The sequence below is a fragment of the Aethalodelphis obliquidens genome, unplaced genomic scaffold (assembly GCF_003676395.1).
Source record: "Aethalodelphis obliquidens isolate GAN/ISIS:26980383/991018 unplaced genomic scaffold, ASM367639v1 scaffold1, whole genome shotgun sequence".
In the NCBI taxonomy this organism is placed as follows: domain Eukaryota; kingdom Metazoa; phylum Chordata; class Mammalia; order Artiodactyla; family Delphinidae; genus Aethalodelphis; species Aethalodelphis obliquidens.
The window spans coordinates 57,175,050-57,197,436 of NW_020837945.1; the positions used below are offsets into that span (position 1 = coordinate 57,175,050).

At 37.7% G+C, this 22,387-nt stretch overlaps 1 pseudogene; it reads left to right on the plus strand.

Moving 5' to 3' along the window:
• The first annotated feature begins 17,723 nt into the window (after window positions 1-17,723).
• LOC113626987 (tigger transposable element-derived protein 1-like) lies at window positions 17,724-21,942 on the plus strand (annotated as a pseudogene).
• Window positions 21,943-22,387: the final 445 nt, after the last annotated feature.

Sequence of the window (22,387 nt, forward strand, 5' to 3'; positions counted from 1 at the left end):
CTGGTGGCGCAGTGGTTGGGAGTCCGCCTGCCGATGCAGGAGACGCGGGTTTGTGCCCCGGTCCGGGAGGATCCCACATGCCGTGGAGCGGCTGGGCCCGTGAGCCATGGCCGTTGAGCCTGCGTGTCTGGAGCCTGTGCTCCACAACGGGAGAGGCCACAGCAGTGAGAGGCCCGCATACTGCAAAAAAAAAAAAAAGTTAGACATACATTTAGCATATTATCTTGCCATTCCATTCTTAGGTACATGTTAACCCAAGAGAAATAAAAGAATACCCACACAAAGACTTAAACACAAATGTATTTGTCATGTATTTGTAATTGTAGTTGTAATACTCATGTATTTATAACGTATAAAAACTAGAAACAACCCAAAAATCTATCACAGGTAAATGGATAAACAAACTGTTGTATATTGGTACTATGGAATACTAATCAATGATGAAAAGAATGAACTGTTTATACATACAATAACATAGATGCATCTCAAGTTAATTATACTGAGTGACAGAAACAGTTCTAAAAAATGCAAGCAGACAGCAGATCAGTTGTTGCCTGAAGACAAGGGAATGGGAAGACTAGAAGGGGAGACTACAAAGGGGCATGAGGGAACTTTTGCAGGTGATGGATAGGTCCACTATCTTGATGGTAGCGGTGGTTTCATGAGTGCATTCATACATCTAAATTTATAAAATTGAACATTTTAAATGTGAAATGTGTTCAACATCCTACATCAGTGAAACTGTTTCCGTTTTGTAAGATGAAGAAGTTCTGGAGATTGGTTGCACAACAATGTGAATATATTTAATACTACTGAACTATACACTTAGAAATGGTTAAGATGGTAAATTTTATATTATGTGGTATTTTGTACCACAGTCTTTTAAAAATCCGCTTTTAAAAAAGTTCAAAGCATTCAGGACATCCATTTATTTATTGTTGGGAACAGACAGGATATTCTACCTGCCACATCCAAACGTGGGTCTGAGATGACTACCTTCACTTGTAGAGGAATGATGGGAAGTGGAAAAAATTCACTCATAACTCTGGAACACCATTTGAGGCAGTTGCAGTAGATAGACTTGTTTTAGTCTTTAGTAAAAGCATTAACAAATCTATGAAGAATAATTTCTGTGAAAGAAAGCTCTCACAAAAAATGTTGATAGAATTACTCATTATAGTATTTTATTTTTAAGGAAGGGCCTACAAAGCCTCATGCAATCCACTTCATTGTCACAAGTATTAATTCTGTTTTTCCCAAGAAAGAGAAAAAGTTATTAGTTTCATGGTGAAAGTCAAGGGGATCTTTAGACTCAAAAAGGGAAATTTTACCCAAGATTGTACTAGATTGTACCAAGAACCAAGGTGTATCGTGAACTGGGTCTTAAATGCCAAAATTTGACAAGGGAGAGGATGTTTTAGGTATAGGAAACAGAATGGTCAAATCACAGTTTTGAAATAAGATTAATGAAAAATGTAGAGTTTTTTTTCAAATATCAATTTTATTGCTTTCCCCACTTTTCAGTTATCTGCTGAAATGCCACCTCATCAGACAGGACTCCCAATACCACATTGCATAATGTTAACCCTCAACCTTCTTGCTCTATCACCTTACTCAAATTTATTTTTTTCTTCAGAGAATTGTTAGTACCTGATATTACATTATGTAGTAATGGAATACTTATTTGTTTACTCTCTTGCCTACAATAAAATAATATCCATGAATGCAGAGACACTGTCCACATGTCATTCACACTATGTCCTCAGAGCCTAAAATATTGCCTGGTGCACAGAAGGCACTGATTAAATATTTGAATGAATGGAGTTAAAATACCCGTTGGATTTGTGTATCTCCCTTGTAACTACTGTGCCATGAGGGGATTAGGAGTCAATCAATGAACTAGATTCTATCCTGCCATTTCTCACCCCAAACTCAAAGCGTTTGTGGGTCACAAACACGTTCTAACATAATCATTTGGAGTCAAAACCCATACTTCATTTTAGTTCTTTTTTTATGTGTTCTATATCCCAGTCAGGTGTAAAATTCCCTTACAACTCACATTCTAGAAAGTCTCCTCATTATAGGCTCCCTGGATATCCTTGTAAATAACAAAGGAAATCAGCAAAAAAGAATTAAATCTGCATCTCTGGACTGGCAGATTTATTTTATTTTCTGTCATAAATGTAGCTCTTGGAAAAAAAATTCACTAAGATTTATGCAGGTCATTACCAAGAAACTTCACACTGTAAAACTCTTAGAATAAAACAAAAAGAATCCTCATTAGTATAGCCAGATATCCCTGGGTGCTGACAAGGTTCTATAAACATAGAGACGGGCATCTGCTTGGTGGGTTTGATGAACCACTATAAAAACAGGTACCAGGCACCCTCTCTTTAGCTCTCCTGGGTCCCATCCCTGGAGATCATAACCTCCTCACTTTAGAGATGCAGGGTCAATTGTCCCAGCATCAGGACTTCCAGATGGGTCTGAAGGTAAAAAATTACATGGGTTGCTATGACAACTGTCTGACAGTGATATCTTGATCCCACATAATTTTAATAATGTCTATGGTCACTTCTATAAGCTGTAGGAGAGAGAAGTTCTGGAATAAGTTCTCCTAATGATAACCTGGTGTAAAGCAATTAGAACTAAAATATGCTTGAACCACTTCACAGCCACACCTCAAAATGCCACTTACCTGTAATTAACCACAGCTCCCAAGGCTCAATCATCCCCTACTATTGCAGGTGTCCCCAAATTAAAATTACTTAAGAGATGACAACAGAAAGGAGGAGTGATAAAAATCAAATTATGCTGCAAAATACATTTCCCCATCTAGGTGTCAAGAGCTGGAAGGACTCTAATTAATGAGATGCGTAGATCCTGGTCCAACTGACATAAAGAAGGGGAGGTTCAGGAGGTTAAACAAAGGAGGCACTGTAGGAGGAGACAGAGCTAGAAGAAACCTGGGTCCCCCAACCACCATTTCAGTGCTTCTTCTACAAATACCTATAACATTCTAGAGTTGTGGTGTCTCAACATTTTTTCTTTTGTGGAAGAACCCCTTTCTCAAATTCCAGCTCAAAGCCTGATGTTACCAACAGGTAAAAGAGAGGTGATCTTACGGTAGAATTGGGGAGATATTCCCTAACACAAAATAGCAGGGCCCCAGCTTTGGTTTTCCTATCCATAGTTGAAGATTGGAAGGAACGACTAAGAAACAATTGAAAAGTTGTTGCAATCTGTCATTAGTGCTCATAGAACTGCTGCTCTACTACCCTCTTCTCTCTTTGGTAACCTGGCCTGTCCCTACTCCTGATGCATATAGCCCTTCTGTGTGCTAACCCTCTCTTATTTAAAGCTGAAAGCAGTCACTGATACATTGATTTGAAACTATTCACACTAATACTTACACAATCACAGTCCAATTTGCTTTATAAGGCTTTCTTTTCTCTTTAATTGTGAGATATAAGCTCCTCTCCCATTGAACATTTCACACCATTAGGACCAGTTTGGGGTAATCATTTAGATGAAAGAGCTCTAGTGTGCTCCATGATTTCCAATGACAGTGGTCACCATGTAGTGAAAAGAATGGAATAGGCACTTGAAACCTAGTAAAGAGCAATTTTTAAAAAAATGATATCTTTCTAATAACATAAATAATGCTGACATATATTAATGTTCTAAAAGAAAAGAAGGCTACAACAAAGACTTCAAAGTTTCCAGTCAGGATGCTTAGAGAAACAGCAATATCATTTACAGCAATAGTTGAGGTAGAACAAGCTGGAAGGATTATTAATTGAGTATGAGATAATAGTAAATACCCCAATTGAAATGCCCAGAAAGATGGAAAATTTCAAATCTGTAAAACCTTCAAACTGGATTATTTGCCAAAAGATAACATTAAACTTAATTATTGGTGCATCACATTCTTACCCAGCTAATTAGTTTGTCAAATGCCGTAGATGGAAGAAAAGAAAATTCACATTAAAAGGTCCACTAAGAATTGTTTCTAATGCAACAATGAGAGGAAAGCCCAATATTTTGATTTGTTCATATAATTGACAGTAATGAATACTGGTTTTGCTCAGATAAGGTGAAGAAATTCAGGATTTTCAAAGCAGTAGCCAAGTATGATTTATTGGCTTCATCCATAATCTTCTTCTACATGAGAGTCTCTTTCTGAAGAAATGTACACTTCTTCCTCCTAAGGTCTTTATAAAGGAGTGGAGTGCATTTCACTTTGGCAGATTTAATTTAATTTAATTTAATTATTTATTTTATTTTTAATTTATTTACTTATTATTTTTTTAACATCTTTATTGAAGTATAATTGCTCTACAATGGTGTGTTAGTTTCTGCTTTATAACAAAGTGAATCAGCCATACATATACCTATATCCCCATATCTCCTCCCTCTTGCGTCTCACTCCCACCCTCCCTATCCCACCCCTCTAGGCGGTCACAAAGCACCGAGCTGATCTCCCTGTGCTGTGCCGCTGCTTCCCACTAGATATTGATTTTACATTTGGCAGTGTATATATGTCCATGCCACTCTCTCACTTCATCCCAGCTTACCCTTCCCCCTCCCCGTGTCCTCAAGTCCATTCTCTATAATTTTATTTTATAATTAACAGTAACTAGTTTGGGAGTTACACTGTGGTGTCTCTTGGTTTTGAATTTTCATTGAGTTTTTTAAATGAAAAACTTACGAACTCATGAAAGGGACTGCTGTAGTTTGTTGCCATGGATAATCGTCTCTAAATAAACTCAAGGGTAGTTAAGTGGATATGAACAGATGGAAATAAATGGATGGAAGTTGACTATTGAGTCTCTTGGCTCCTATTTATTTGTCACCAGCAGCGTATTTTTTTGTCTTGTCATGCCTGGCATTTTATGCACTTGAACTTTAACAATGTCAGCTGGATTCCCCCTCAGAGTCTGTGTAAAACTGAACTCCAGGATAGAGCTCTCTGCAAACCTGGCCAGAGCCACAGTAGAGACCAATGGCCTAATCACAGTTCTCTAAGCCCTACAGAAAGGAAGGTCACACTTATTGGTACAGCTGTCTAACCACGTCCATGTTTACCTAACCTCAGTTGGAATTGCAGGCAGGCTCTGTTAAGCACCACCATTTCTCTCCCCTTATTTAACACATAAGGAAAATAAAGCCAGGGGAGAGGAAATGACTCAGCCTAGTGTTTAGTCATTCATTGAGTTAATTCCACAATTAGTTATTAGGTGCCAACCATAGACTAGCCACTATTCTGGACATTGGGAATACAATAGTGACAAGGCACAGTCTCTGCCCTGGTCGAGCTCACAACCCAGTAGGGGAAAGGGACAGGTCACCAGAAAATTAAAATGTGGCATGGTAAGCATATCTCAGAGTGGTATGGGAGCTATAAGAGGGGCACTTAATGCAGTTTTGATTAGTGGAGAAATAGCTTCTTAAAGAAGGGACACCTTAGTTGTGACTTGAAAGATGAGTACTAAATGGTTGATTGGGAAAATAACTCACTGCCAAACTTACTGCCCATCTAACCAAACCCCTACATATTTCACTTTAAACCAGTAAATGCTTAGGGGGAACTTGTATGTTTCTAACATTCTCATAGAAATTTCAAGAGGATCCCAGAAAGATATAATACCAAGATGCCTGCCCTCAAAAGACTGCAATTTTGTTGGAGAAAACAGAATCAAAACACTTGAATCAATTAGGGTACAGTACAAAAGAATATTTTATTATAAATTAAGATATATAATGTAAATAATATTGTCACATGAGAGATCCTCAGAGTAGGTCAATAGCCTTCAGTTAAAAGGTAGAACTAAGCTGAGGCTTGAAAGGTGGGTGAACAGTGAGGCTGGGAATTTGTGTCTTCTCCTTCTGATTTCATTAATCTCATCAAGTTCTTATTAGATTCTATGCCCAATGTTAATTCTGAATATACTTTTTAGCCTGATTCTTTTGGAAACCACTTCTTTTTATCAAACCAATTCTCATGGGTTGTATTGTGTTACCCAAAAATATAGGTTGAAGTCATAACCCTTGGAGCTTGTGAATATGACCTTATATATAAATAGCGTCTATGCAGATGTAATCAGGTTAAAATGAGGTCCTACTAGATTAAATTCTAATCCAATATACTAATCCTACTATAAGAAGAAAAGGGACACAGAGAAGGAAGATGATGTGGAAGCACACAGAGAGAATGTCACATGACAAGTGATAGCATATTTAAGATCATTTAAAAATCAAAATGGAGTAACTGCGGTTCAGGCATCCGAAATGGAGCCTGGTAGCCATCATGGATGTAATTTCAGACACACTTATGCATCAGTGAGAACTTGAATTTTCTCTGAACTGTATTAAACTCAAGGACACTACTAGCCATTTTCAAAACAGCATCTAATAGAAGCTGCTAGCTGCAACTCTGTCATTTCAAAGTCCCACCACCCACTCTTCACAACTCTGTAATCATTTCAAACCCCCACCCATCCTTGCTAAACAGGCACCTTTAAGCTCCAACACTAATTCTTGACAAACAATTTATATAATCTTGCTTTTCTTTTGCCTTTATAAGCTTCCCCCATTTTGTAGTCCAGCAGAACACAATTTAAGTGATTCTTGAATCTGTGTCTCCCGGCTGCAGTCCTAACAAACTCCAAATAAACACCTCTTTATTTCAATTAGGTCTCTGTTTCTGAAGTTTTGGTTAACACAACCGAGGCAGAGATTAGAATGATGTGTCTACCAGCCAAGGAATGCCAAGGATTGCTAGCAACTCAGAAGCCAAGAAAAAAGCATGGAACAGACTCAACCATAAAGCCTTCAGAAAGAACATGGCCCTGTGGTACCTTGATTTTGGATTTCTAGCTTTCAGAATTGTGAGAGAATTTCTGTTGTTTTAAGCCACCAGGTTTGGGATACTTGGTTATGACAGCCCCAGCCCACTAATACACCAACTAAGCACGTGGTCCCTGAAAGGAATTTGGCATCTATGAATACCCTATATGAATAATATCTTTAAGATCGCTTGAAATACTGAATGATGTAAAAGACAAAGAATTCAGCAGCAGGATGCATCTGAAGATTACTCAGAGTGGTTATTGCAGATGGCAAGCTGCTCAACACAGGCATCAGGCCTTCCACAGCACCAGGCTCAGACATAACGACACAAGGAGCCAAAGAATATCAGCTGTCACAGCTGGTGCTGGGTTCTTTGGACCGCTGACTCTTCCCCCCCAGGAATATCATTTTAGAATGAAAGATCATAATATTTAAGATGTTAATATTTTGCTCAGTGGGTACCAAAATTGAAATAGTATTTTGTGCAGTTCTGATTAGCTGATCAGTTTTATATCACACAGTTATTTTATAGTGTATTTTGAAAAAGAAAAACAAAAGCTGGGGTGGACAGATAATATATGATGTATAATATTTGTAAATACTATAAGTAAAATATGTTTTATTAATTTAAATATGTAAAGATTTTCTGATAGTTATTAGAATGCCTATAAAACTTCAAATAACTAAGTGAGCAAAGTAAGATGAAAGAGACTATCAATACAGGCAATATCAAGAAATATGCAGGGCAATGTTCACACTTGTTAGTTCATGAAATCAAAAGTAAACTTTAGAATGATTTTATAATATTCGAAAATTGTTTATATATATATGTGTGTGTGTGTGTGTGTGTGTGTGTGTGTGTGTGTATGTGTGTTTCAAATACTAGGAAGCACACATTTATATTGATGGTGGCATTGTAAACATCCTGCCAGCTCTACCTTGAAAATATATATGGAATCTGACTACTCTCCAAAAACATCCCAGCTACCACCATGGTCCAAGGCACCTCCTAACAGATCTCCCTGCCTTTACTATTACCCCATAAGAGTCAACACAGTTGCAAGAGTAATTCTGTTAACAAGTCAATGCATATCATTTCTCTGCTTAAAACTCTTCAATAGCTCCCTTTCTCACCTAGAGTGAAAGACAGTCGGAGCCCTTACAGAATTCCTCAAGACTATATAAGATCTGGACTGCATTACTTATCTGACCTCCTCTTCCACTGCTCCAGTCACATGAACTCCTTGCTCTTCCTAGGACCAGAATCATGCTGGACATGTTCCTGCCCCAAGCCAGATATTCTGTGACTTATTCCTCACTTCTTTAAGTCTGCTCAAGTGTCACCTTCTCAACAGGTCTCTCAGACCATCCTATTAAATGACATCTTCTACCCTCTACATTCTCCAGCCCCTTCCCTCTTTATTTTTCTCCAATGCACTTATCAACTTCAGGTATACCACATAATTTGCTCATTTAATTTATTTCCTATGTTCTTTCCCAGTGGATATAAGGTCCATGAGGGGAGGAATTTTCATCTCTTGACTCATATATTTTATTGCCTAGAATGGTACATGGGACATAGTAGGCACTCAATAAGTATTTATTCAATGATGGGATAAGCTATTTACCTTAGCATTATTTAAAATAGCAAAATACTGGAAACAACTGGTATGTTTAACTAAGGAATGGCTAAATGATTATGGAAGCTTTTCAATAGAATATTATATACCTATTAAATTATTGATTATATTAGCTACATCCTCTGTATGAAAGTTTACAATGAAATAACTTTAAAAGCAGAACTCACTCAGGGCAACTACATCAAATTACCTATGAATATGGAACAAAGAAAAGTTTTTAAATGCTTTGTTAATATGACAGGGTTATGGTACATTTTTTGGTTTTTAAATGATATTTAATGCCTTTGTTACCATAATTTTTTTTAAGTGAAGTTGAGCTATACTGGAATACTAAAAACAGAACCAGAGTTATATTTTGAGCTAGTTGGATATATTGTCACTTGGTGGAATTAAAAAACAAACAAAAAAAACTAGCTTTTTTCTGATGACTAAAACTAATGGCTTCATTCTTTGAGAGCAGATAACTTCATTGATTTGTTCAAAATACATTGATGAAATAAAACTTCTCTGTCCTGTGATGCTTAGTTAAACTATTACAAAGTTTTAATTTTACTCTGAAAATTATGAACATAAAGTTTCCCCGTTGATGCAAAAGTAGAGAGGTATCATTATGTTGACAATACAGTCCTTGGGTTTAGATTGGCTTAGAGAAATTTAGGATTTTCAAATATCTTGAAGTAGAACCATATGTAATAAAACCTGAATATCAACAGGGGAGCCCAGGGCTTTAGAAGAAACACTGTTTATGAGAAAAAAGGTCCCAGTCATGGAGAAAGGCTGATACATTTCCAGGAAAATTTATGTCTAACACTTAGGTGAAGTTATTTTCTGGCTTTACTGTAATCACTGCTATATCGTCAACCTTTTCTAAAAGCCTGTGACACCCAACAGTCTTGCATTAATGGTGCTCTGCAGAACCTGGTGCATTCTTAGAACTGTACAGGGCCGAGAGCAGAAAACAGTCACAGGAGTTTGGAGGAAAATTGGAGCTGGTGCTGGGCAGACCACTGCACACCTGAGGAGGGGTGGAAGGGGAAGAAGTAGGGGGACGCTGGACCCTGCTCCTTCGTGGGTGGAGACCATGCAAGTGGGGACCACTTAGGTCATACCCAGTTCCTTTCCTATCCTCAAGGTTATATCTTATGTTTTATGAAAATTAATGGAACAACACACATGGTAGTTCATTTTTACACACACACAAAATAAGTAAAAATAAATAATAATATAAATAAATGAGTGAAAGAATTAATGAGAAGGAAGAAAAGGAAAGGGAAGAGAAAGGAGTGAAAAGAAAGAAATACCATCTTGAATATGAAAATCAGGAAAAAGGAAAGCAAAATAAATCACTATAAAATATTGAAATGAAATAGATAAAAAAGAATCAGGAAAAGGGAAGAAATTGAACTAAGATAGGAATCTGGGAAAGGAAGCAGAAGGGGACAAAAGAAAGAAAAAAAAAAGCATGTCTAAGCTTCCTCAAAATTCTGTAGGAGTCACACATGCAGAGGGAAGCATGACTTTGTCTTGGAGTAGATTGGAGAGATGCCAATGGAAAGATACATATAAAACATTGGTTTTAAGGTACCTAGTCATATTTGCTCTTTTATCACTTCGTGTATTTGCAATCAATCATGCTGAAAGAGTATTTCACTAATATTATGTTTATAATTACCTTGCGACAAAACACTGCATATTCCAAAAAGCACATTACATCCTGAGGCAGATATCAAAGAATTCATCAACCCTTTTACGAAGGACATTAGTATTATTGCATTGAAAGGCTAATTAATATTTAAAATGACTCATTTTAAAGATGTTACATCTCTGATGAAAGTTAAAAGTCCTAAAAGAAAAGTTCTAGGGATTGGTTGCACAACACTGTAAATGCACTTAACGCTACTGAACTGTACACTTTGAAATGTCTAAGATGGTAAATTCTATGTTGTGTATCATATTTTACCACAACTTTTTAAAATCTAAAAGCAAAAGGCTTGCCTTAGATCATACAGCAAGATCACAATGGCTGGGGAGCAGCATGGTTAGATCATAGGAAGTCTGACATAAATTTAAATTGCAAAATCTAAACACCTATCCTGAAGCAACTTTTTTTTTTTTTTTTACAATTTGTAAAGACCTTAAAATTAGGCAATGTGGGAAATTATGAGTGTAATAAGACAGTCGCCTAGGAGATCAAACTCTGTAAAATAAAACAGAGTCTGCATCTAGAAGCCATTAACTTCTAGCAGCTTGATAAATAAATGTCCACAAGATTCCAAATCTTAAAAATTCTTTATTTTTGCTGTTTATTTCTCAGTCCCAAATGCTAGAAATTATATGCATGCATATTTTATATTCCACTATCTGACCATCTCCAGATCTTTTTATTCCCTCTTTGCTAACCTATACATATTCCCTACTTCTCTTATCGAGGGCCCAGGAGAGTGCCTATAGCTCTTTGCTTTTTTTCTACCTTCACCATCAATAGCCGAGTTTCAGTTTAACTTCTCTGTTGCTTAAGAAAACGTCACCATTCAAATACTTACTTTGGCAAAATGCCTCAGAAGCTTGCCTGTGGAGAAAAAAATTACATGCTGAACTTCAGAGCAAATCAGTGTATTATATGTGGTGAAAAAAATATGAAAATTCTCTTTTATAGAGATCCTGCAGAAAAATTGAGGTCTCAATGCTACCCATGCATTAGAGCATGAAACAGTTCAGTACCAGTGAGGCAGAATTTCACATAATAAGGGTGGATGTTTGACAGATTTAGATAGAAAACAGCCAAATGTCAACCTTGGCCCTCTCCCTTTCAAGGATACTCGCCCTAAATAGGTCAGGGAATGCTAATAGGTGTGCCCGCCCAGACTGAGAGTGACACCTAACAGCTCCACTACCACGGAGATTTTTAAGGCGCAGACACTTGCACTTCATTTTTATGTGATGGGAGGGAACATTTAAATTATAAGTACTTATGCTCACCCATTCAGACACCCTTCTCGCAGCATTTTAAGGAATATAGGCCCATGAATGTGTCATTTATATTTAGCTGTATAAGGTGAATGCAAGTAAGAGAAGCAAAGTCCAGCCTGGCCCACTTTACTACAAAGGTTGCCAATTTGAATGTCCAAGAAGTGGCCAAGTGGAAGCTGCTAACTGCCGTGAAGCATAGAGTAAAAAGTACCGTAAGGGAAGAAAGCACAGGGTCACCAGATCTGGTTTGCCAAGGGAAGCAGAGATATCTGGATTTTAACATGAACTATTCTGACTTTCAAAGGTTGGCAACTAACTCAAATTTTTTAACACTCTGTAAAGGCCAAACTCCAAATACCCATGGGCTATATTCAGACTGCAGGTCATCCAGCGGTGACCTCAGCTTTACATACCAAAGACTGAGCCTGAGCCACCTGAGGGGGTACTGGGAGGGAAAGATAAGAAAGACAGAGCTTTAGGTAGCTCTTCTGTGGAGGAAATTTGGAAGGAGATTCTTAAGGGAAAATTTCAGAGATGTTTTCAATATGATGAGTGGTGTAACTGAATTTGTAAACCAAAACACTTTCAGTCCTTTTAAAATTGGATTTGTGTCTTTTTCTTTTGGATGTGTTAATACGCTAATGCTGTCCTTAAAATAAGAGGGGAACAAGCCTGGCTATATGTGCTTACATTTATAAATGATAAATATTGTCCAGCCACATTTTTATAAAAAGATCATACTGGATTTCATGTCAGAGTTTATGATAAAAACTTAGGTCTCAGGGATTTAGTAAGGCCTTCAAAGCCATTCAAATACAGCATCACAGTGTAATGCATCGCCAGGTTATCACTATTTCCAACCAACAGATCCACTCAATACAGAGGATCAGTGCTAAAAGATGGACTGAATGATTCTAAGACACCTGCCTGTTTTCTGATCTCCACCAGATACACATGCACACACACATGTGCTTAGTTGTCCAGTAGATACTCCGTATTTGCAATGTATCATTGAAAAAGCATTTGTAAAACTTCCTTCCACTGAGTCTTCCCTGATACAACCTCAGAAATCGCCATCATCCATTCAACCGATTAGAATAAATTTTAAAATCAGTCCTTAAATAGGGTGTCATCATGGAAGACCACATTTAACACTGTTAGCTATTTTCCTCATTTAAATGCAGTTTTTAAATTTAGTTCTTGCAGTCTCCATAACACTATAAATATTACTTGTAAAATCTGCAATCCACATTATGTTAAATGAAAGAATGTAGTTTTATTTAAAGAAGACAGGCTTTGAAGTTAGCAAGACCAAAGTTAGACGGTGACTCTATCACACGCTGTGTGGTATTAGCTACCTTATTTAACTTATCTGAGACTGAGATTTCAGCTTTCTAAAATGGGGATATTATTCCCTACCTGGTAGGATTTTTTTAAATGTTAAAATGAGATTTGTAAAGCATCTAACACTATGGAAACCACGAAATTTATTTTACCTTTTCCTCTTAAAAATGAAGCTATGGCTTAAATCCAACTACAGTGATTTTTAGAATTGTCCTTTGTTAGTTGTAAGGGGCCAAGTTTTCCCTTGAAGCAACTGCCAATTCAGGGGGAGGTAGCTAAAAAGTCTAAGAACCTGATCAGAACTAATGAGACCAAGGGGAAAAAAATAAAAGTGAAAGGTTGGACTCTAGGGCCTGCCAGAGTCAAGATCTCTTAAAAATGCAAGTTTCAGGTTGAAACCATGAAGGACTACAGACTAGGAGTAAGACTGAACCAGAGGTAGATCAGCCCTTGGTGTAACTAAAGCCCAGTATTGAGGAACTCAAACTCTGAAAATAGATGAAGGAAATTTTAGTTTTCTATTGTCCCAGATTGCCAGAAAAAATATATATATCCACTCTGAGGTAGATATTATCATTCTAGGTTGTAAATTATTTCTAAAATTTTTCACATACATTATCCAGCATTCAATCAAAAATAACAATGCCTGTGAAGAATCAAAACAATATGAAAGAAATACAAAAGCAGACAAGAGCAACAGATCTATAAAGGCTTGAGAGACAAAGTTAAGTTACACAGAAAAAGTTTGATCTTTTCTGATCTAGCTTTTAAGCAGGGCTGCTTCTTGGGCATGTGACCTGGTCAGTCACACAGGGACCAGTGCTTAGAGAGGTTCTAAGCTTGGTTTAGTACTCTACTCTTGACAGTTTCAAAGTCTTAATGATTGTGAACGAGGGGCCTGGCGTTTCCATTTTGCACTGGGTCCCACAAATTATGTACTTGGTCTTGCTTTTAAGATTTGTTAGGTGGAACCAGAGCAATGTACTCCATCCCAGTGCCCTGTCTGAAGGGGATCAGATTTTCTAGTCTGAAGGGGATCGGGCACTATTTCCATCTTGTGTGAGTACCAAGTGTTATTCCCTCTAAAATGGTTCTTTCCCTCCACCTCAGGTAGTTTCCTTGCTTGTATGTGCTGATTAGTTTTCTCCTGAGTACTCAAGGGGAACCTTCAAGATTCCCAGAGTTCTCTCTGTGCTGCTGTCTCCACTCTTACACTCCCCCTTACAAACTCAAGGAGTCTACTTGGAATCCCCCTCCTGCACCATGGACTGGAAACTCTCCAGACAGTAATCTGGGATAACCACAGGGCGACTTCATGCATTTCCATCTCATGGGGATCACTGTCCTTCACTGTCTGATGACCAACCTCTTGAAAACAGTTGTCCAGTTTTGTTGTTATTTCAGATGAAATGATGTATCCCATCCTGTTATTCCATCTAGGTTGGTAGCAGCAGTCGACAGCATTTTTTTGTAATAGCCCCAAAACCTAAACATCCCCAATGTTCATCAGCATAAAATACATAAATAAATTGTGGTATGTTCATAAATTGAAATAGTATTACAGAAATAAAAATAAATGAAATATAACCATATTCAGTGCAAAGATGAGTCTCACAAACAATTGAACAAAAGAAATCAGATATAAACTAAGGTATGATGTGTGACTCCAAAAACAGGCAAAACTAAACTATTCTATTAGAAGTCAGGATAGTGGTTACCTTTGAAAAGAAAGGAGGGAGTGTCATGATCTACAGGCGATCCACAGGAGGCTTCTGTGCCTCCTTCCTGGGTGGTAGTTGTGCAAATCATTGTGTTAATTATTGAGCTGTACAATGTATGTTTGGTGCAGTCTTCTGTATTCATGATGAAGTATAACACAAATAATATAAAAATAATAACAGATAGTAAAAGGAAACATATACAATACACAATAGTACATATCATTTTCACAAAACTCAGAATTGCAATGAGCACATTTGGAAAACATTTTTGTCAGGAGGTGTGTAACATCTTTGCTGGGAATATGCTAAAATTACTGAGAGGCAAGCTGTAAGATGGCTTATGAAGCAGTGTGGTTTTCTGACATTGATATACATTGTTATGAAGTATGTTATGTGTCAAAAAATCTTTCTGCTAAAGCCACATTTCACTAAATTGCTTCCTTGTTGATGGAGTTTTTAACTGTATTTATCAGTAATCGTTTCCATTAAAATGTTTAGTAAATGACTATTACCTTATTTCTAGATTACTGACAGGTGGCTTGACACTCCCTTTGAAGTTCCCAGGTACTGCTAAGAATGCAATTCTGTAGCCAGTTCAGCTCAAATGTCCAGATTCATCCACATCTGCAGCTTATGTGGCAGAGCTAGAGGCTAATAGAAAACATCAGCTCTGGCTTTGCTTTGTTATCAAATCATATGTGATAATGTCACGACCAGTAAGTTTTGTTTTCAGATATGTGTTTGTACTGACTTGACAGTGAACCTAAAAAGTGAAATAGATATGAAAGAACAAGAGAAATTCTAAATTCTCACCCTTCAGGAGTTTTGATACTATCAACTGCCCGTGTTATGTTAAAAAAAAAAAATCATACAAAAATAAGTCTCTCGGGGCTTCCCTGGTGGTGCAGTGGTTGAGAGTCCGCCTGCCGATGCAGGGGACACGGGTTCGTGCCCTGGTCCGGGAAGATCCCACATGCCGCGGAGCGGCTGGGCCCGCGAGCCATGGCCGCTGAGCCTGCGCGTCCGCAGCCTGTGCTCCACAACGGGAGAGGCCACAGCGGTGAGAGGCCCGCGTGTACCGAAAAAAAAAAAAAAAAAAAAGTCTCTTCTTTCATTACCATTACCCTCAAGGTAAAGAAGATCAGGACAAGTACTATAGTAGCAAATTAATGACAATACTAAGCCAAGTTATTTTGAACTTGATAAAATATTTTGATTTGTAATCTACATTGTCTTCCCACTACAAATAGCAAAGCACTTTGAGGTGACAGAGAAGGGAGAGTATCTGAAGGTGGAAGCTCAGAATTGAACTCTCCACCCTACCACTTACGAGCTGTGCTACCTTAATTAAATCACCAAATGTGTTTAATTTGATTATCATTTTTCCTATCTATGAAATGATGAAAACATTAATGTGTCTCACTGGGCAGTTATGGATATAAATGGAGGTGAGGAAAAGATATTCTATGTCCTAAAACTGTATGAACAGCACCTATACAACAAGCCCCTCATTTTACAGAGGTGTAAACTGAGACTCAGAGAAGTTAGGCAACCTGCTGACCAAGGTCACAACTGACAAAATCCCTTGCATTTGATGTTCCCTTTTATTGAGTAAACCGACTCCCTCCTTCACATTCCCATGTTGTGCTGTCCTCACCAGTGCTGTGAGGACCTCGGCCAACAAGCTCAGTCCCCTCAGATGTTCTGAGGGCTGTGAATGGAGGAGTCTTTCTGACGAGAAAGTGAGTGTCCCTGCAGCACAGTTTTCATTAAATAATGGGGTTGTTTCAATGCCAGTGAACATTTTAATTTTTCATCACAGCCTTTAGTCATACTTGACTTAACAAGAGCAAAATCTTTTCAACTAGATTCTATCACACAATTTACTCATATGTGGCTGATGTGATTCTCAGCAATATCACGTAACATGTTTTTCTGTGCCAATCCTTTTTTAAAATTAAAAAAAAATTTTTTTTACTTATACATGTATCTATTCTTTTTCAAATTCTTTTCCCATTTATTACAGAATATTAAGCAGAGTTCCCTGTGCTATACAGTAGGTCCTTGCTGGTTATCTAGTTTCAATATAGCAGTATGTACATGTCAATCCCAAACTCCCAATCCATCCCTGCCCACCCACTCTTTCCCCCAACTCTGAACCCGTAAGTTCGGGTAACAACATATTTTTAAAAAAATAGATGGTAGAACTTTGTCAGATTCTGAATCCCCATTGGGGTTCACATCTACCGAAAGCTCCACTCCAGCTTTTCATCTTGTGATTCTCCCTTTATTCACAATAAACCTCCCTCACGTAGGCTTCTGCCAGCAAGCTTCCCCTCATTTCATATTTGGAAAATACTTTTAGGTAATGAAGGCCACTTATTTTATTTAATCAATCAGTGTCGATTAAAAATATACATGAATGCTCTTTACAAGTTTTAAAGTGCTGCATAAATTTAAGCAGCTATTGAAATGGGGAAAGAAATCTACAGATTAGGATTGTAAAAGATTTTGTTGAACATCTTAGTTCTATACTACAGGCAATGAGAGGTTACAAAAATTAAAATAACATAAAAGAGAGTCTCTAACTTCATAGAACTCATGATCTCATTACGGAGGCAATATGGATATCCATAAAATGTCAAATAACAATACTAGGCATTTTATGATTAAAGGTAGAATTAATTAGAATGAGAACTTAAGGAATTATGGGCTGGAAGAAATGTTACTCGATCTGGGTTTTGAATAATAAGAAGTATTTCCACAGTGGGAAGGAGAGAAGAAACAGCAGGAGCAAAAGTGAGGAAGCAAAAACAAATTCCACATGCCTGCAGAGGCTGTGTCAGGAAGCTGTGGAGGAGATATAAAAAACCTTAAATTCTTCTCACTGAACAATCAGACAAGCTCTAGATAATGGAAAACCACTGAAAGCTGTACCATCCTCTGGTAGTCAGCGACCTAAGCTCCGTGTATACTCTGTCCCAGAGTTGCACTCTCAGACACTGCCATAAGTAAAATAACTTCCTTCCTAGTCTGATTCTGATGCAAACTGAAAACGTACTGAAGATACTGATAGATACGTATTCTTTTTAACACTAGATTAGATATTTGAGACAGGGGACCAATGACTGATCTCCCTGTTCCCACACTTATTAAGCATCACACATGCTCTCTGCAAGCACAGATGATGATAACGATGAAGCCTGGTCAGTGTTTACCCCCTCAAACACCTGAAGCGATACCTTACGAATGGTTTAGATCATGTCCCATACTAGGCGAAGGAGAGGCATTTCCTGGTATCTACCCAAATGAGTCAGCAATAATCCCAATTGTTCTGCATAGTAAATGATGGAGCAAGGGTAGTTCTTCCAGGAACTCTTGAGTGCTCTCGGAGTTTATTAGTGTAGTAATTTAGGAACAAGATTCTGATGACTGCAAACTGTATTTGCCTCAAAATATCAACCAATACCCAATATCTTGGGGCAACCAAGAAATTTCTTGGAATTATAATTTTTTTTATTTTCATTCAATCTAAAGGTTATGTTATGTGATTACAGAAAAGGGGGTAAAATTTTCTCTCTCTTTTAACAAAATATACTGAATGGAAATTACTGCCTATGGCACAGTAATAGAAAGTAGATCAGAACCAGAAAATACAGCTTAAATGCAGTTATCGACAGCCCTCAGAAGCATTTGAAATTTTCAAAACAAGTGAAAAACCTTATTATCATTAACATCACCATCATCTTTATCTTCAATGAGCTATTTGTAATTTAATAAGCAGCTTTCAGTAGTGGTGTTCTGATTTGAAGCATTTCTTAAAATACATTTTTTTAAAAATTCACCCAAGACAAAGATTATAAGACCATTCAGTTAATCACTTAAGCATGTATATTCATTGGGGGAAAAAAGAGAGAAAAAAAGAAAAAGAGAATATTTTTTTAAAAAGAAAGCACTTATCTGACTGGTTAACTAACATATGGATCCAGGTAAGCCCTAGATTTCCTAAGTCTCAACTTTAGGCCACTAGCTGCATTTTCCTTCTGTCCATCTGATATTCCCAAACTGTAGAGCAATTGATGCTGTTTGAGGAGCAAAATAAACATTTAATAAAATATTTTTGATAATTATTTAGAAAAATTTCAGCACTGCAAGAAAAAGTTATATTCCAGGTACTGCCTACATCCTTAACAGCATAGTTTGAAACACTTTGATTCCTCAAAGACCACAACCTCTAAAGTCTGCCAAAACCAGAGCCATTCACACTTTCCTGAAAGCAATCACTGGCCCAATGCAAGAGCCTAAGAAGTGGGGATGACTCCATAATTGGTTGGGGGCCAAGACCCTGGTTGACATACTGCAGTTGGTTTTAACGGACTTTGAAAACCATCATTTTCTCTAGGACACCTCAGACAGAGCCATGAAACGAAATAATAGTGACAGCTGGAAGCAAATTTTTGAAATTTCAAGGCACAGGTGAGAGAAAATTAAAGACAAAAAATTCATGTGAAGGAAGCTTAGAAATTACTTCTTATGCAACATTTCCCAGTGAAAATGTAAGAAGTAACTTTATGTAGCATAATACTAATTGGAATTTGCAAACAAAAATAAAGCTTATCCCAAATATATCAATCTAAATACACCTCTGAATAATTTGTTGATATATATGTATGTATATGTATATATGTTTGTACATGTGTATATATGAATATCCACCCTATTGTTATTATATATTATAGATGTTTTTAGGGTACATAGATATGGTATGCAGAATTTTAAGATAGGCCCCCAAGATTTCCACACCCTAGAGTACCTATCTTTATATAATACTTTCCCAATAAGTATAAGTACCATCTGTGATTATAATGGATGTCACTCCTGTGATTAAGTTGTATGGAAAAGATGAAGAGGTTTTGCAGCCATAATTAAGGTCCCAAATCAGTGCGAGTTAATCAAAAGGGTGATTGTTTTAGGTGGGCCTGACCTAACTAGGTGAGCCATTTAAAAGAGTTATCCAAGCCTTCTCTAAAAGGGAAATTCACAGTGAAAGTCTCCTGCTGGCTTTGAAGAAACAAACTGCCATGCTTTGGATAGGGCCACATGGCAGGAGGCCTATATTCCCTGAAAATGCCATCTGGCTAATAGCCGGCAAGAAATGAGAGACCTCGGTCCTACAACCACAAGGAATGGAACTCTACAAACCACTGCAGGCACACCTCATTTTATTGTGCCCCACAGTTATTGCGTTTATTAGAAATTTAAGGTTTGTGGCAACCCTGCCTGAAGCAACTCTATTGGCACCATTTTTTCAACAGCATTTTCTCACTTCACGTCTCTGTGTTACATTTTGGTAATTCCGGCAATATTTCAAACTTTTCATTATTAGTAGTATTATATCATTATTATTATTATTGTATTTGTTATGGTGATCTGTGATCAGTGTTCTTTGATGTTACTATTGAAGTTGTTTTGGGGCACCATTAACCCATGCCCATATAAGATGGCGACCTTAATCAATAAATGTGTGTGTTCCAAATGCTCCACTGACTGGCCTTTCCCCCTTCGCTCTCCCTCTCCTCAGGCCTCTCTAATCCCTGAGACACAACAATACTGAAATTAGGTCAATTCATAACCCTACAGTGACCTCTAAGTGTTCAATTAAAAGGAAGAGTCACAGGTCTCTTACTTTAAATCAAAAGCTAGAAATGATTAGGCTTAGTGAGGAAGGCATGTTGAAAGCTGAGACAGGCCAAAAGCTAGGCCTCTTGCACCAAACAGTTAGCCAAATTGTAAATGCAAAGGAAAAGTTCTTGAAGGAAATTAAAAGTGCTATTCCAGTGAGCATATGAATGATTAGAAAGAGAACCAGCCTTATTACCGATATAGTGGAAGTTCTGATATAGAGAAAGTTAGTGGTCTGGATAGAAGATCAAACCAGCCACTACATTTCCTTAAGCCAAAGCCTAATCCAGAGCAAGGTCATAACTCTCTTCAATTCTATGAAGGCTGACAGAGGTGAGGAAGTTGCAGAAGAAAAGTCTGAAGCTAGGAAAGGTTAGCTCATGAGGTTTAAGGAAAGAAGCCATCTCCACAACATCAAAGTTCAAGGTGAAGCAGCAAGTGCTGATGTAGAAGCTACAACAAGTTATCTTGAAGATCTAGCTAAGGTAATCCATGAAGGTGTCTACCCTAAACAACAGATTTTCAAAGCAGATGAAACAGCCTTCTGTTGGAAGAAGATGCCATCTAGGATTTTCATAGCTAGGGAGGAGAAGTCAATGCTTCGCTTCAAAGCTTCAAAGGACAGGCTGACTCGGACAGGCTGACTCTCTTGTCAGGGGCTAATGCAGCTAGTGATTTTAAGTTGAAGCCAGTGCTTATTTACCATTTCAGAAATCCTAGGGACCTTAAGAATTATACTAACTTGACTCTACCTGTGTTCTGTAAACAGAACAACAAAGCCTGGATGACAGCACATCTGTTTACGACATGGTTTACTGAATATTTAAAGCCCATTATTGAGGTATACTGCTCAGAAAAAAGATTCCTTTCAAAATATTACTGCTCATTGGCAATGCCCCTAGTCTCCCAAAACTCTGATGGAGATGTACAACAGGATTCATGTTGCTTTCATGCCTGCTAACACATCCATTCTGCAGCCCATGATTCAGGGATTAATTTCAACTTTCAGGATCATTTAAGAAATACATTTAGTGAGGCTACAGTTGCCATAGATAGTGATTCCTCTGATGGCTTGGGGAATGTAAACTGAAAATCTTCTGGAAAGAAGTCACCATTCTAGATGTCATTAAGAATATTCATTATTCTTGGTAAGAGGTCAAAATATCAACGTAAATAGGAGTTTGAAAGAAGTTGATTCCAACCCTCATGGATGATTTTGATCAAGACTTCCATGGAAGAAGTAACTGCAGATGTGGAAAAAGTAAGAGAACTAGAATTAGAAGTGGAACCTAAGGATGTGACTGAATTCCTGCAATCTCATGATAAACCTTTAAGGGATGAATAATCAATCGTTTCTTAAGGATGAGCAAAGAAACTGGTTTCTTGAGATGGAATCTCGCCCTGGTAAAGATGCTATGAAGACTGTTGAAATGACAGCAAAAGACTTAGAATATTACATCAACTTAGTTGATAAAGCAGTGGCCAGATTTGAGAGAACTGACTCCAATTTTGAAAGAAATTCTACTGTGGGTAAAATCCTTCAAATAGCATTGCACGCTACAGTGGTTTTTCATGAAAGGAAGAGTCAACTGCTGCAGCAAACTTCGTTGTCTTCTTGTAAGAAACGTCCACAGCCACCCCAGCCTTCAGCAAACACCACCCTGATCAGTCGGCAGCCATCAACAGCGAGGCAAGACCCTCCACCAGCAAAAAGATGATGACACACTGAAGGCTCAGATGATGGTTAGCATTTTTTAGCAACGGAGTATTTTTCAATCAAGGCATGTACATTGTTTTTTTTTTTTTAGACACAATGTTATTGCACACTTAACAGACTACTGCAGAGTATAAAGCTAACTTTCATATGCACGGGGAAACCAAAAAATTTGTGACTCGCTTTATTTCAGTATCCACCTTATTGCAGTGGTCTGGAACTGAACCTGCAATATCTCCCGTAGGTGGTTTTGTCAGAAGATTCTGAGCTCCAGATTAGCAGGCAGCCATAGCTGACACCCTGATTTCAGACTTGTGAGCCCCTGAACAGAGAACCCTGCTATGCCTCGTTCAGACTTCTGACAGAAGCTGTGAGAGCATCATTAATGGGTGTATTTTAAGCTGCTGAGTCTGTGGCAATTTGTTATTCAGCGTAGAAATCTAAAACTGGAGATTCGTATTGGA